At 39.7% G+C, this 16,596-nt stretch overlaps 1 pseudogene across 1 annotated transcript; it reads left to right on the forward strand.

Moving 5' to 3' along the window:
* Nucleotides 1-11,747: 11,747 nt before the first annotated feature.
* On the forward strand, nt 11,748-14,970 carry LOC101019589 (annotated as a pseudogene). The gene has a single exon (XR_160363.5). The product of XR_160363.5 is annotated as an E3 ubiquitin-protein ligase TRIM68 pseudogene (transcript).
* The last annotated feature ends 1,626 nt before the right edge of the window (nt 14,971-16,596 follow it).

The following is a 16,596-nucleotide window of genomic DNA, read 5'->3' on the forward strand; positions in this document are numbered from 1 at the left end:
AGCTCACTCAGAGAAACAAACCTTATGAAGACAGTCTTCGCTACAGGGGCTTACTCATCATGCAATACCTCCTCTTGGCTGTGGACATTTTGATGAAACATTGAAATTAGAGTCAACCAACCTAAATATCTGTAACAACATCTGGAAAGGTGTATAATTCAGAATTGCATGAAGACAACAAAAGATTGGTGAACTTGCTATAGTCTACACTTAGGACTGGCAATTCTGTGTGTGCTCCTGTAACCCCAGCCACATGTAACTCCATGCCTGGAGAGTTTTCTGGAATCTGGGTGTATCTTCTCTGGAGTATTCAACTTGTCTCTTGAACGCCATACATGGCAATTTTGTATGCTGAATTGTTTCCCCCCCTCCCCAAATTCATAAGTTGACGTCTGAGCCCTCATTATTTCAGAATATAACTGCATTTTGGAGATAAGGTTTATAAAGAGATAATTAAGTTAAAATGAGGTCCTAATCCAATCTGACTAGCATCCTTCAGAGAAGAAGAAGAAATTCTAGGGGTTTGAGTGCACAAAGAGTCAACAATGTGAAGAGGTGTCAAGAGGGCAGCCATCCGCAAGTCAGAGAGAGAAACCTTACGAGAAACCAACCTGCCAGCGCCTTCATTTTGGACTCGCTTCTTCAGAAATGTGAGAAAATAAACTTTGTTGATTAAGCCAACTAGTCTGTAGTACTTTGTTATGGCAACCCTAGCAAGCTATTCCAACAGCAAAGAACATTAGTCCTGGATATTTCAAGTGCACCAAATGGCCAACTTTGTAATCAAGATAAGATATCACAAGGGTCCTGCACTTTCACCTTCCTCATCCAAAAACCCTCAACCTTGGTGCCCAGTCACTCTCCACCAACGCCCTCCTTCTCATTTTGTTTGGTTTTGCCTCATGGCTTGTCAGTCATCCTCTGTACCATGGATTTTGGTGATGATAGGGGCCCAGTAGCTTTAGATTCTGAGCATTGAAAAGAAACAAGTTCTATATGGGCTGGTCTCCAGGCACACTGTCTAAAGGGTAATCAAACATTTTCCATGAAATGTAGCCACCCTCTTGCCATCAGATCTTGTATGTATTGTTGTACAGAATATGTTTTATCAGTTCTTCAATGTGATTTGCCATGATAAAACAACCCCTTCTTACTATTTGAACTTTGATATGCAACATACTCCAAGAGGAGGTTAAATTTCGTGAACTGGTTGTGAGGAGGGTTAGGAAACTCATCCTACCATACTCACAGTACTATAGAGGCAAATGTGGCATAAAATTATATCCTTATAACTGCTTCTACCAGATTTATGAAATTACTCTACAGTTTCTGGTTTCTTCTTACTAAGGTGCTAGTGATAACCAGTGATGAAGGTAAGCCTCTGCTTAGTCCCACCTAAATTCCTTCTCATCTGATTTCTGTTTTCCCATGTTGTTCTTTTCCCTTTGAGGAATGAAAATTTCTCTGTGCCTGGATCCTTACTTCTTAATCTCTGTTTATACAGTTCTCCAAAATGTATGCAATAACATTTAGCAATAAATGTCTATAAGCTCTTTTCATCTTGCAAAAACTTGGCTGCCTACAAATTTATCACCCTGGAAATGACACCTGCCTGTTCTATCAAGTTGGAAATGCTGCTCACCAACCTGAGCACTTGTGCCCTTTTCTCCAAACAGCTGGGAAGTTGGAGGAGCATGGATCTCTCGTGGGAAGGGCCATTCCCAAATGGTGCCTGAGCTAAAAGCAGATCTCATGATGGCAGGGGTGATATCTAAAATATTTAATAACTAGTAAGGTACAAGCACAAAAACCAATCAATACTGACACATGTTATGAGGCAATATGAAGCATTTTCAAATTAATCATGAGATAGATTTAAAGAAATATTAAAATTTACCAAATAACTTACTGTGAGTCCCTGGCTTTGTTACAGGTATATCATCATGGTACTTATTAGCCACTGGAGAGGCCAGAATTACATCAGAGATACAACTAGCCTGCCACTCATTGGCCTGTACCCTCTGTGATGTTCCTGACACTGCCAGCATCACCTCTCTATCACAGACTTACAGCTTCCTCCAGCTGCGAGAAACCCTGGTCTTGCTCTTATCTACTAAGCAATGAATATTATAATCTACAAATACATGAGCTTGATTAGGTCCTCATCCATTTATTCACTCATGTCACAAAAATTAACTGAATTCCAAACATGGACCAAGCACTAAATTCATTTTTTAAAATTTAATGAATAAATAAAATAATATGAGTAGATGCATAAGTGAACAAATGACTAAAACTACGATGATTACTAATTCTCTCTTGTAGAATAAGTATGGATTATTCTCAAAATAGAGAGTATTAACACAGAAGACAAGGTAGGGAGGAAACTTCTACCAGTTTTAAAGAGACCAAGAGGGCAGAGAAGGGACATTTAGTTCTGAGATATCAATGATAGGACTGTGTTACAGATTCAGAAGCTGTCATTACTTGAGAGCAGAAGGAAGAAACAAAACAAAATGTTATTAACAATGATGGCAACATGTAAGTCTAGTTGGTTCTACCATAAATATTTGTATAGACTTTGCTATTTTCAAACTAATACTGATTATAACTCTATCAATTTAGCTTACCTCAACCCTGAAGAGGATTATATTGCAATCATTCCACTCTACCTACTAAAAACTTATTATTTTGCAACTTGTATTATTTCTTTTAAGTTGCAGATTATTTGCTTATTTCAGTGAATTTTGTTGTATTTGGGCCTATGCCTGGGGCCACAACTCCTTAAACTAACACAAAAGAAAAAGTTGAGTCACAAGCCCATCAAGACCCATTTCCTTCTTTGCAAAGCACAGGCTGAATTAACAGGACTATGTTGCCCACAATTAGAGAAGCAATTGTCTTGTTCAATCATTTGGGACTTCGTTTAGAACATAAACTTCTGAATGAAGTTTAGAACATAAACTTCTGAAATTATGGGCATATTCACATTTGCCTGACCTGTAACAGATGCCAAATAAGTTTTCCAGATAAATGACTGAATGGGTAAATGTGCTCTGGACAGACCTCACCAAGACACTTGGTTTAGCACTAGTTGGGGCAACTATTTGAAGAGGAAGATAGGCAACCCACTATGAAAGCAACATGCAGGGAAGAATCTGAAAATCCTTTATTTGGAACGAGGGGACTTAGGGTGTGCAGCCTAGTGAAGGAATGTTTTAAAACTTTGAGGGAATGATTGTTGTCTCCAAATGTCTGAAGGAAGTACGTGCAGAAAGGCATTAGTGAAATAGTTTCCTTCCACTGAAAGCAAAATTCATGAGAACAGGGAATGAGTCATATCATTTTATCTTCAGCATTTGTGGTACAGATTAGGCACTCAGTCAGCATTTATTAAATGATGAATAAACGAATGAATAAGGTACAAAAGTCAGATTTGGGCTCAACTACAGGCAGATCTTTATAAAAGAATTGTTCAAAAATGGAATGCCCTTCCAGGGTGGCAAGTTTTACAAAATGTAGGCCATTAAAATAAAATGTGGATAACCATCAGTTGGGTTTAATTCTAACATTTCCTGATTTATGCCTGGGACTTCCAATGAGTTACTAAATATTTTCTGGGCCAATTGGTTCTGAAAGTTATACCCAAGTATGAATGTGATTGATAATCACACAAATTGCTTCACCAGTGAGATTATCCAGTCATGTAGAAAATCATAGTATTAATCCAGAGGCCTCCAGAAAAGATACATAAATAGATAAATTCAATCCATCATTACTGCCAAAAGAAAAACATAAGAACAATAACAAGATTTCAAAGTAGGTATTCTATTAAACTCTTTCAATAAAGCACTTCAAACAATGAAAAGTATGTTTTATGTGGAAAATACAATTGTTCATGAAAATAGACAAATAAAAACAACAAAAAGCTATCCTTTTACAGATTTCTATTAAAAAATTGCTGCAATATGCAGACTGATAGGGCCATTTTAAATAATACTACACAATATATGATTTTAGATAATCCTTTCACAGATATGTTTTGATAGTCTATAGTTTTATTGGTTAGGATGTTTTAGGGAGCTATATTGACCCTCCACGCCCCAAGAATTCATGCCAATTACTTTATCTGATATCCAGAAAGAAAATATTCGTTTTTTATATTCCCAATCAACAAAATATTTATTTCGGTTTTTCTGATAATAAGAGCAACTCTGTCTAAGTCAAATCTTCATAGTTAATTATAAATTGGATGTCTCTCAAGGTCCTTTCTTGTGTGAAGTACTCAGTGATCTAATTATTTCTAGTTGAGTACTGTTTAGTCAGGGTTGTAGTTTTTCTAAGATTTTTTTAAACACCGGAATGTTTTGGAAATACAATCTCCTTTATTAATGTAAGAGCCATGCCCATAAACTTGAGCTAATTCTGTTAAGTCAGGGCTTGCTGATAGATTCCTGAATTTACCCAGAGCTTTAAAGGCTGCGTTCCAAGTGCTCTTTGCCCTCAAGGAATCAAGGAGTGCATTAATGTACTTGTCACTGTAATATTTAATAAGAAACCTTGCTTAGGAGTTTAGAAACTTTCCATTTGAAGGTGTTTTTGCTACTAAATGGTATAGAAGCTATCAATATACAAATAAGGCTGAGAAGGCAGGAAAGCTTGTTGATTGTGCTTACTCTGCAATCCCAGTACACAGGAAAATGGAACTTAAGAAGCAGGTAGTCCAGAAAGAATAAATCTTCAAGTCTGCTGTTTTTACTATATTCAATAGTTGAGATTAACTGTCAAATCAGGTTTTAATCTAGCTAAGGTAGATATATTTTTTAAAAAAGCAATTTGCAGTTAACACAAGCATGTCTGTTATTGTGGCACAAAACTACAAAGGAAGCAACAGGACTGAATTGTAACGATGACAACAGATCTCATTACATTTCATGTTTAACATGTTTTGAAAATCCTTTAACACAGAGAGCGTTAATTCAAGGCCTCTCTGTATGTAAATTCAATAACTGATGACCAATTATATTTTATGCCATGTGTATAAATATTAATCTATGTCCTCCATGTGATTAAAAATGGCCTAAAAATTGAAAGATTTTCTGTAGTCATGTCTTATGTTGAGCATAGTGCTTTGCTAAGAATAGATATACAATTAACATTGTTTTCTCAGAAGTAGTAACTTCATCTATTGTTCTAAGAATAATAGGTCTAGCCCTCTGATTTTTTTATTCCAATGAGAAAAAAGAAGAGAAAGAGTAAAAAGAGAATGAGAAAGAGAAAAGTAAGGGAAAAGAGGAAGAGAAGGAAAATAAAAGCAGAGAAAGAAGAGCCTGACATTGACTGGATTGCCGTAATTAAAACAATCAATTCTCATTTAAATTGATTTGGATCATTGCTCACACTTATAGTACCTGGACTGACACCAATTAGTGTTCCATAAATGCTAACTGATGGGTTGGTTGATAACTGCAAAATCTGTATCCATGTTAAGTCACTGTCATGCTCTGGGGAATCTGGAGGATTTCCAAAGACCCTTTGCAAAGATGGAAAAGTTAAACAATTAGCTTTCTCTCTTCCTCTCCCTCTTGCAAGTTAAAGCTATCTCTATGTTTTAAATTTATTGTGCAGATAAACAAGCCTAATACTAGTTTCCATAAATTAAAAGGAACACTTTGTCCTTCCGATAAACTAGCTGTTAGATTTATATAAAGTTACAAATTGTTTCCACTGCTGTATTTATTTTTTGATGGAATGAAGTGCATTGTTTTGTAGTCAAGAGAAACTGGTAATTGAGTAAGGAACTTCCAGATACCCTTGCAAGAATTATCCATATCAGAGTGGTGTGAGCTGCATCAGGTCTGGTCCTCAGCCTGTTTGTCCTCAGTATCTCTCCCTGTCAATTTTTGCATCTGGTACTTTCTTTAAGTCTTGCCCATTCTGGGTACTTTCCATGATTCCCTTCATCTATAAAAATATCTCATGTCCTTTGCTTACCATAGGTTTAACACGGTGATTATTTAAGCTACAGCACAAAGAGCCTGATAATGACATGGTGTTATCTTTCCCAGCTGCCACTTTTACTTTTAACAGAGACTTCCGTGTTTTGTACTTATGGTGGCCAATGGTCTTGGTTTGCCTGAAACTTCCCTGGTTTTAGCACTGAAAATTCCACGTCTCAGGAAAGCCCTCAGTCTTGGACAAACTAGGAAAGGCTCTTCACCATAAGTGCACTGAAAGAATTCTGTGAAAAATGGCAATTGAGAAAAACTTTTTAGCCTTCTATCTCAAATTGCAGTTCTCAGTTGGAGATTTTCTTAGCCTGTTCTCTCAAATCCCTGCTTAGGATAATCTACCAGGTCTCCTCAGGAGTTCAGCACATCCTGTCTTTTTTCTTAACCACCACACCCTTCAAGAAAAATTTCCCAGATGCTTGGCTGAGTGTGCTCTCTGGGTGATCCAAGCCTCCCCTTGTTTTTGTTTGTTCTGTAAGAGACATTTGCTTCCCAGCCATCCCAGTGTTCATCAACAAGAACAACAACAAGAACAACAACAACAAAAAATCAAAGGAGTGACAATCTGTTCTTAGACTGCCTTCACAGTGCCCCACCAGGAAAAAGAGTATTCTTTTTCTGCAGCACTTAAATCCTATAGTGGCAACAATGAAAACCCAAGGGAAATTATCTACAAGTATGAACAGACAGTCCCCAATTTATTTGTGAGTTCGACTTATGATTTTTTTGACTTTACAGTGGTGTGAAAGCAATACTCATTCATTAGAAACCGAACTTTGAGTGAGTACCCATACAACCATTCTGTTTTTCACTTTCAGTATAGTATTCAATAAACCATCTGAGCTATTCAACACTTTATTATAAAATAGGCTTTGTGTTAGATGATTTTGCTCAACTGCAGGCCACTATGTGTTTTGAGCACTTTTAAGGTAGGCTAGGCTAAGCTATGATGTTCTGTAGGTTAAGAGTATTAAATAAGTTTATTTTTTATTTATTTGTTTTGTTTATTATTGTTTCTAGAGATGAAGTCTTGCTATGTTGCCCAGGCTGGACTGGAACTTGTATTAACTACATCAATATCGTTTACCATTAATTCCCATAAGCAGAGTTTGACTCTTTATCATGCCTGAGTTAAAAGAACAATGGCAGTTCCAGCTGTGTAGGTCTATCATCTTTCTGTATTTCAGATCAATCTGTGGCTTGGAATGCCCCTCATTTCTCAGGCATTGAGGATTTTCTGGTGATAGAGAAATAAGGGGGCAGAAATGTTAAAAGGCTCATTGCAGGGTTGTTTCAAATGCATTTGAACAAATTAGTTGATTTTAGTAACAACAACAAAAAATCCTGACCAAATAATTTTTGTTATGGGCTGAATTGTACCCTCTCTCAAATTCATGTTGAAGTGCTAATTCCTGGTACCTAAGAATGTAACCATATTTAGAGGTAGGGTCTTTCAGGAGGGAACTTAAATGAGGTCAGTGGGTGGGCCCTAATCCAGTATGACTGGTGTCCTAAAGAGATAAGGACATGACACATTGACACACTCATAAAAGGAAGAGCATGTAAAGATATAGGGAGAAGATGGCCATCTTTAAACTAAAGAGAGAGGCCAGAAATATATTCTTCCCCACGGCCCTCAGAAGAATGCAACCCTGCCAAAACCTTGATTTTATTTCTAGCCTCCAGCATTGTAAGAAAATACATTTCTGTTTTCTAAGCCACTCAGAATCCCCCCTATCTGCAGGGGACACATTCCAAGACCCGAGGTTGATGCCTGAAACCACTGACAGTGCCAAACCCTGTGTAAATTTTTCCTACACATATATTCCTATGATAAAGCTTAATTTATAAATTAGGCTCAGTAAGAAATTAACAATAACTAATAATAAAATCAAACAAATACAACAATATACTGTAAAAAAAAAAGTTATGTGAACATGATCTTTCTCTCAAAATATCTTATTGCATTGTACTCACCCTTCTTGTGATAATGTGAAACGATACAATGCGTACCTGATGAGATGAAGTGAGGTGGATGAGGTAGGCATTGTGATGTGAATGGAAATTTCCAGAAATAAACAATTCATAAATTTTAAATTGCATGGCATACTGAGTAGTGTGATGAAATCTCACTCTATCCTTTTCGGTCATCACTTAGTACTCATCTTGGTTATCAGATTGAGTGTCACGGTGTCCTTGTGCTTGTATTCAAGTAACATTTTTTTACTTTATAATAGCCCCAATGTACAAGAGTATTGATGTAATATTTTCAAAACAAGGATGGCCACAGGTAACTGAACCCATGGAAAGTGAAACTACAGATAATGGGGGACGACAGTAATGCAGCTTTTTACTAGATAAACACAGAATATACTAAGTGGTCAAAACAGAGCTCTCATTAAAGATGGATTTAAAACTTTGCTCGAGACAGGAACCCAGGGTGGGTGGATTAATTATGTGCAGTGGGTTTGCACCTGTCTCACTGGCACCTGGACTCCCTAAGCATACAGTAACTTCTAAGCAATCAAACAGAAATAAATATAGACCTTTTCTAACAGTGTGAAAGGATATTCGATTTTCCTTTTTCTTCCAAACTATCAGTGAAATCTCTTGAAAACAGCTTTAGGAATGTAATATCAAGTGTATCTTCCTCTTATAAATAACCTCGATCACTAATCTCTTATTTCACCTCAACCTATACCATTCCATTCAACCTTGAAAACCCTAACAATATCCGATTTCATCCCAAAGAGCATTCCTCTATATACAGCAAATTATGAATATACTTGAACAAACATTAAACAGGAACTATATATTGAGGAAAAAAATGATTATGGGCTCTTAAAAATAAAAAGAAAGGGTGAATTCTGTGACATGTTGATTGTATCTTAATAAAGCTGTTAGGTATTTTAAAAAATAACAAACATACCACCAACAACATTGGTTGTTGTCCTTTACATTTTGTCCTATTTTTTGATGATGTCTTGGAATCATGCAATTCACTTTGATTGCTGTTGCTGTTCTACTTTCCCCTTGGGCAACATTTTGGGGTTATTACTCAGTCAAAAGAAGAGATAAAGATCTCCAGTGAAAAGTCAGATGGCTGAGAAAGGTGAAAATACCACTGAGTTGGATCTGCTTTCATGGTTTCATTCGGGAAATGTTTGAAGGAATTTGCCATGGTTGTTTTTCACTAGCAGGTCACGACACTCGATTCTAACCTTACAATGTTCACAATCAAGCATTCTGGGAACTCCTCCTCTGTCCCTCTCTTCCCCTCAGCTTCTTTCTGGCAGTAGGTGAAGTGCATCTACTATGTTATAGGTCCTGCTTGAGAGTGATCGAAGTCATAGGAAATCTGCCTCTGGTCCTCTTAGGTCAGGTGCCCATGTGGCCTTAACGGGGTTGTAGGTGGTTTCATCATGTCATCAGCAATTTGTAAAGTGGCATGCAGAGAGCAGATATTGCCTGTGAAGTTCCATTTACTTATCATTTGGTTTATTGCAGAAGTTTATAGAAAAGCAGGCCCATTGCCAGTCTCATACTAAGGACTCAGAAAACTAGCTTCTTGAGTTGCACTTGAGGGAGAAAGATTTCCTGATGCAGCAAATACTGCTGAGACTGAGTGATCCTCTCATCTCAGCTTCCCGAATAGCTAGGACCACAGATGTGCACCACCATGCTCAGCTATTTTTTTAAATTGTATTTTTTGTAGAGATGGGGTTTTGCTGTTGCCCAGGCTGGTCCCAAACTTCTGGCCTCAGGTGATCCTCCTACCTTGGTCTCCCAAGTGCTAGGAATACAGGCATGAGCCACAGTGTTTGGCCTGGTCTTTTTACAAATGGAAAATACAGTATCCTTCTTTCTTTCTCTTTACCTGATTAATAAAAAGATACCAAGTAACTGTTGTTTGTTTTTCTCCTGGATGGATTTAATGCTATCTAAGATTGTTTTGTAAAACACTTAAGAAACTTCAGCTAGAGCAAACGCAGCAGCCCTACATCAAAATTGTCATTTATCAGTCATTTTTCGAGAGCTGGTGTCAGAAAACCTATTTTAAACTGGATTAGGCACAAAGAATTTGTCTCTCACAACTAAAAACTCCAGGAGGCAATTTCAGGCATTCCAGTATCCAAGGCTTGAAGCGTGTGATCAAACTTGTGTTTCGTTCGTGTTTTGTTAGTTCTCCTATCTGCATTTGATTGTATTAGTTTCATCCCTGGGCTCCAGAAAGCTGCCCAGCAGCTCTGGGCTTTCCCTTCTTGGGAACAAAATGGCTGCAGAAGCTCTAGCCTCATATCTCCTCATGTTCCAGTTTCAGGGTGTCGTGGCCTTGTAATTTCCCCTTGGCTAAACTAAAAAATGTTTCCCAGGGCTTTCTTCACTGAGTGTCTCTGAGTGTTGCTGATTAGAGTTGACCACAGAGAAATCTATGTCAGATTTGGAAGGTCACTAAGGAGCAGGAGCATTGTTACTCTTGGAAGGTGGATGTAGGCCAGGTGATGATTGCATCACTGCATTCCAGCCTGGGTAAGACAAGGAGATCTTACCAAAAAAAAAAAAAGCCAACACAAAGAGAAGACAGAGTTTCCATTGTCATGAATAGGCAGCCTTCTTTCATTAGACCATAATCAAACTCTTCCCTATCTCCCCTTCACCCCTTTCTTGATTTTTCATCATGATGTAAAACATCTGAGTGAGCATTGAGTATATATTTCCTGGGAGTAAACCCATAGAATGGGTTTTTCTGCTCTGCTAAGAAGGGGTGCAATAGCTGGTTCTATTAAGTCATTTAACCTAATATGTATAAGGTAAACATTACATCAGACTTGCCAATTCCAGATTCTGCTTAAAAGACTGAGTTTGGTAGAACCAGTTTAAGTAAAACCAATAACTCAATCCTAACTAAAGCTTTGATCCTTCAACGACTCACTATATTTTCATGAACAAGTTAAATGCCCCAGTAAATTCCATGTATTGAGTTTAAGTGAGCATGTAAATATTAGGAACATTTAAAATCTACTTCCAGTCACAAAAGGGCAGAGTCTTGATATCTTTAAGAACAGAAAAAAGGAAGCCATAGATTCTTCCAATCACCCAAAGAAAAACAATTAACAAGGAAATGGTGGCAGAGGATAAAATGTGTTACATTAATCTCAAAGTGAGGTGGTTCAGCTTGCCACCTCTTCTCAGTTGCCATCTCTTTAAATGTGGAATATGATCGTTGGAAAGAACATCTGACCACCTTATTAACACTTTCTAATTCTACAATGAAGGCAGGGCATATAGATAGCTGTATTGAACACATTGATCAAAAACATTTTTTTCAAAGGGAAAAAATACATTTAACAAGAAATTCAACAAATGACACACTAGGGAAAACAAGGCTTTTTCCAAAGACATTTTACAGAAACAAATGCAATCTTACGTATATTTTGTAAAATTATCTTAAAATTATGCTGAATAAATGTCCCAAATTATTGTTAACTTATTTTTATTCAAATATATTTACTCTTTAAATGAAACACAGAGATTTTAATTACTTTTGTAATCAAAATTATTTTTGTAGGCCTTTATTAACTCATGAAAAGTTCACTTGCTGTAAATGGAGCCTTAATATAAAGTGAGTTTTGGTTCTTTTGTACAATTTTTAAAACGATTTCTCCAATAGAATTAGGTGAAATCGGTGGGATATGGGCCCTGCGCTGCCGGGCTTTGGGCTCTGGGCCTCGGGCGCTCTCTGGCCCAAAGTGCTGAGCTGCCGGGAGCGGCCGCTTCTGACGCTGGGCCACTGGAGGCTGCGGAAACCGGCTTCTTCACTTTGAGTTTCCGCCGCGAAGGGCCAGTCCGGGCCGAGGAGGGAGCATTTACTACTTCTCCCTGGTTTCATTCATGCTCTGAGGAGGGTGTGAGAAGGAACCATGGATCCCACAGCCTTGGTGGAAGCCATTGTGGAAGAAGTGGCCTGTCCCATCTGTATGACTTTCCTGAGGGAGCCCCTGAGCATTGACTGTGGCCACAGCGTCTGCCACAGCTGCCTCTCCGGACTGTGGGAGATCCCAGGAGAATCCCAGAACTGGGGTTACACCTGTCCCCTCTGTCGAGCTCCTGTCCAGCCAAGGAACCTACGGCCTAATTGGCAGCTGGCCAATGTTGTAGAAAAAGTCCGTCTGCTAAGGCTACGTCCAGGAATGGGGCTGAAGGGTGATCTGTGTGAGCGCCATGGGGAGAAACTGAAGATGTTCTGCAAAGAGGATGTTCTGATAATGTGTGAAGCCTGCAGCCGGTCCCCATAGCATGAGGGCCACAGTGTTGTGCCAATGGAGGATGTTGCCTGGGAGGACAAGTGGGAACTTCATGAGGCCCTCGAACATCCGAAGAAAGAGCAAGAAGAGGCCTGGAAGCTGGAAGTTGGTGAAAGGAAACGAACTGCCACCTGGAAGATATAGGTGGAAACCCGAAAACAGAGTATTTTATGGGAATTTGAGAAATACCAGCGATTACTAGAGAAAAAGCAGCCACCACATCGGCAGCTGGAGGCAGAGGTAGCAGCAGCTCTGGCCAGCCTACAATGGGAGGTGGCGGAGACCATGCAGAAACTGGAGTTGAACCATAGTGAGCTCATCCAGCAGAGCCGGGTCCTGGGGAGGATGATTGCAGAGTTGAAAGAGCGGTCGCAGAGGCCTGTCGGCTGAATGTTGCAGGATATTCAGGAAGTGTTAAACAGGAGCAAATCTTGGAGCTTGCAGCGGCCAGAACCAATCTCCCTGGAGTTGAAGACAGATTGCCGTGCGCTGGGGCTAAGAGAGATCCTGAAGACCTATGCAGTTGACGTGCGCCTGGATCCAGATACTGCTTACTCCCGTCTCATCGTGTCTGAGGACCGAAAACGTGTGCACTATGGAGACACCAACGAGAAACTGCCAGATAATCCTGAGAGATTTTACCGCTATAATATTGTCCCGGGAAGCCAGTGCATCTCCTCAGGCCGGCACTACTGGGAGGTGGAGGTGGGAGACAGGTCTGAGTGGGGCCTGGGAGTATGTAAGCCAAATGTAGACTGGAAGGAGGTGGTCTACTTGTCCCTTCGCTATGGATTTTGGGTGATAAGGCTGAGGAAGAGAAATGAGTACCGAGCAGGCACCGATGAGTACCCCCTCCTGTCCTTGCCAGTCCCTCCTCGCCGGGTGGGAATTTTCATGGATTATGAGGCCCGTGACATTTCCTTCTACAATGTGACTGACTATGGCTCCCACATCTTCGCTTTCCCCCGCTATCCCTTCCCTGGGCGCCTCCTACCCTATTTTAGTCCTTGCTACAGCATTGGACCCAACAACACTGCTCCTCTGGCCATCTGCTCCCTGGATGGGGAAGACTAAGAGGGCTACCATCCTAACCAGAGAGGCCTTGGAATTGGGCCTGGCCCCCATGGGGCTTGGAGGACCCAGCCACTGACAGGTATCTCCTGAAACTGACCTGAGCTCAGAATCCAAGGATTCCTCTGTCTGATCCTTTGGTCATTGCTACCAGGCTGAAGTCTGTCATGAAACCACTTATTTTAAAAAGCAGAGGCCCAGTCAAATGAGCACTGCACCCCATGAGGGAAGTGTGACAGGGCTGATGGTGAGGATCAGACCAGTTCTAAGGTGACTTGTTGGGGTAAGGATCAGGACTTTGTCCGTGGAGTAGCCAACCCCCCCCTTCCCTGATTCCTATCCGGTGTCACAGTTAAGTCAGTGAGGATGATGAAGTAGACACAATCTTCAGGACACCATCAGATAGGCTTTCCCAATAGGCCAAAAAAATGCTGCCCATACCCAGAGCTGGTTGTTGTGCTGCGGCCAGTCAGAGGATGCTTCCCCTGAGGTTTGCTACAACTAAGCAACCTTTATGTGACCCGCACTCTCTGACCACCTGGCAAGAGAAATTCAGTGCAGCAGCGGGACACAGACCTGCCCAAGCCACCCCACTGCCGTTCCCTCTCTGAGCACAACCTGGGCAAATCACTGTCCCTTGGACTCCCAGGAGACCAGTGTCCTAGTCCTGCTTTTTTTCTCTACGTGGCAGCATCAGAAAACATGTGAGCCTTAGTTTGTATTTTCACTTTATGAATGAGGAAACTGAAATGACCTTAATGGAGCAAGTTATTTCTTTTTTCTTTTCTTTTTTTTTTTTTTTTTTTTTTGAGATGGAGTCTCGCTATGTCACCCAGGCTGGAGTGCAGTGGCACAATCTCGGCTCACTGCCAGCTCCACCTCCTAGGTTCACGCCATTCTCCTGCCTCAGCCTCCCAAGTAGCTGGGACTACAGGCACCTGCCACCACGCCTGGTTCATTTTTTTGTATTTTTAGTAGAGACGGGGTTTCACCATGTTAGCCAGGATGGTCTCCATCTCCTGACCTCGTGTACCACCATGCCTGGCAAGTTATTTCTTACAAAGCTGCTGAAGATAAGATTATAAAAATTATAAAGCATTTTTCACACTCAAATGAAACAAGGTTGACAAATTCACTTCACAGGTCACATGCCTGTACATCATTTATTATATTTGGGTCTGAAACTTCTCACATGTTTGGAAGGTTTTATGTGTCCTCCTTGGGAAAATGGGTGTAATTCAGCATAAAACCTCATATTATTGTCCTGCCTCATGGAGCTGTTGTATAGATCCCAGATCCATCCCATGCATTTGTTCTGTCTGAGGCACAGAGGCAGGCAAGCCACAGATTTTGCACGTGGTGACCTTGCCACTGCGCTACATACAGCCCGCATCTTATAGCAGTGCCTTTGTCTCAGGGCCTCTCCTGACAGTCTTGAGCCTTTTAGGCAGAAAGGTGCTTCAAATGGCTATGATAAGGAATACTAAATATTGTGTTTCTACTTTATTTTTATTGTATTGGCTGTTCATGTATGTAGGAGTTAAAACAGGCTAAACTGGAGAAATAAACTCATTCTGCCCCCCCCCCCCAAAAAAAAGAATTAGGTGAAATCTCATTTATCTTAAAGCAAATTAGAGGACTTACCAAAAATCTTTCCGTTTCTATACAGATGAAGGAAATTTTAATACAGTGGTTCTCAAACTGGGGTGCCTGGACCAGAAACATCTGCATCACCTGGGAACTGATTAGAAATGCAAGGGATCAGGCCAGACCCTCTGAATGAGGAATTCTGGTGGTTGAGCCCAGCAATCTGTTTCACCAAGCCCCCCAGATCATTTTGCTGCTGCTGCAGTTGAAGAACCACTGCCATAATGATTGCCTTGTCTAAGGCCTTGCAAATGAGACTGGAGCATGTTTGGCAGCGTGCTTTGAGAAGCTCTTGGTGAAACTAATGCTGACCTCCTAACTCAGTACTCAAGCACCATACTCTAGCTTGTTTTAAATAGCTGGAAGTCACCTATTATTCAAAAACAGTGCGTACTACATACTCGATTTCAAAAAGATTATGTAAAGAATAAATGAGGATATTTGTAAAGTGCTTAGTGTGCTTATGTATGTGTGCTAAATGTGCTATGCCTCACACATAGAGGACATTATTTTAATGTGGATAAATTGGTATTCAAATTATTACTCTTAATTCATGTTCTCTTTTCTCAAAGCAAAACACAATACATTCTACTCATTGAACATTTATAGACATTTAAACCCAAGGGAAACACTAGAGATCATTTGGTTTAAGCTCCTTGTTTTACTGGTGAGAAAACTGAAGACCAGAGAGGCCACGTGACAGGTCCACAGTCTCATAGGGAATAATGGACAAAGATTAGAAACCACAGCTCTCAACTCCTGCACTAGTGTCTTGTAGAGGAAGCCTTTCATGCTGTACTCATTATAACAACAATAATATTTACTATGAAATTGTCTCCCTTGGCCTTACTAATTATTAACCAGTGCCAACCTCTCCATCTCTACTTCCTCTCACATAAACTGACGCTACTACTCAAAATTATAAAACTATTTATTGGGCTTAAAACTTTCTAGATGTACATAAATAGAAAATCAATGTAAAATATACATGCAAAAGATATACATTTCTACAACGTTCAGTGAAATCTTGATGCTGAACATCAGATACATATCAGATGCTACATGTGTACAAATTCAAGTTTCCTTGTATATGCAGTCACTTTATTTTGTGTTGTGGACCAGTAAATATATATGCAAGAAATGAACCTTTGACATGCCATTTTATTCTGAAAAAAAAAAAAATGTCTTTGGATTATCCCACCAATCGTATTGATGTTCTTTAGAACTTCACTCTCACTAAACCATACAGCAACATGTGGGAGAAAAGTTCATACAGAAGGAGGAGGAGGGATTTACCTATGTATAAGAAGAAAAATGATCTATTTTAATGTAAAAAGCCTCCAGGGACATCATTGTTCGTTATTCTCTTTTTCTTTTATATTACCTCAAATATTCCTTAGATATAAACAATTACAGAAAACGTAATTTGCAGTAGCACAATATAAAAATTCAAGTCCTCTAACTTCCAGTTACAGCGTTATACAAATTTGAATGTCTGTATTTTCTCTATTGTATGTTCACGTCACACATTCAAGGCTGATTAGTAGCAGCAATGTTTCTCA

Source organism: Papio anubis, chromosome 4, assembly GCF_008728515.1.
Source record: "Papio anubis isolate 15944 chromosome 4, Panubis1.0, whole genome shotgun sequence".
Lineage (NCBI taxonomy): Eukaryota > Metazoa > Chordata > Mammalia > Primates > Cercopithecidae > Papio > Papio anubis.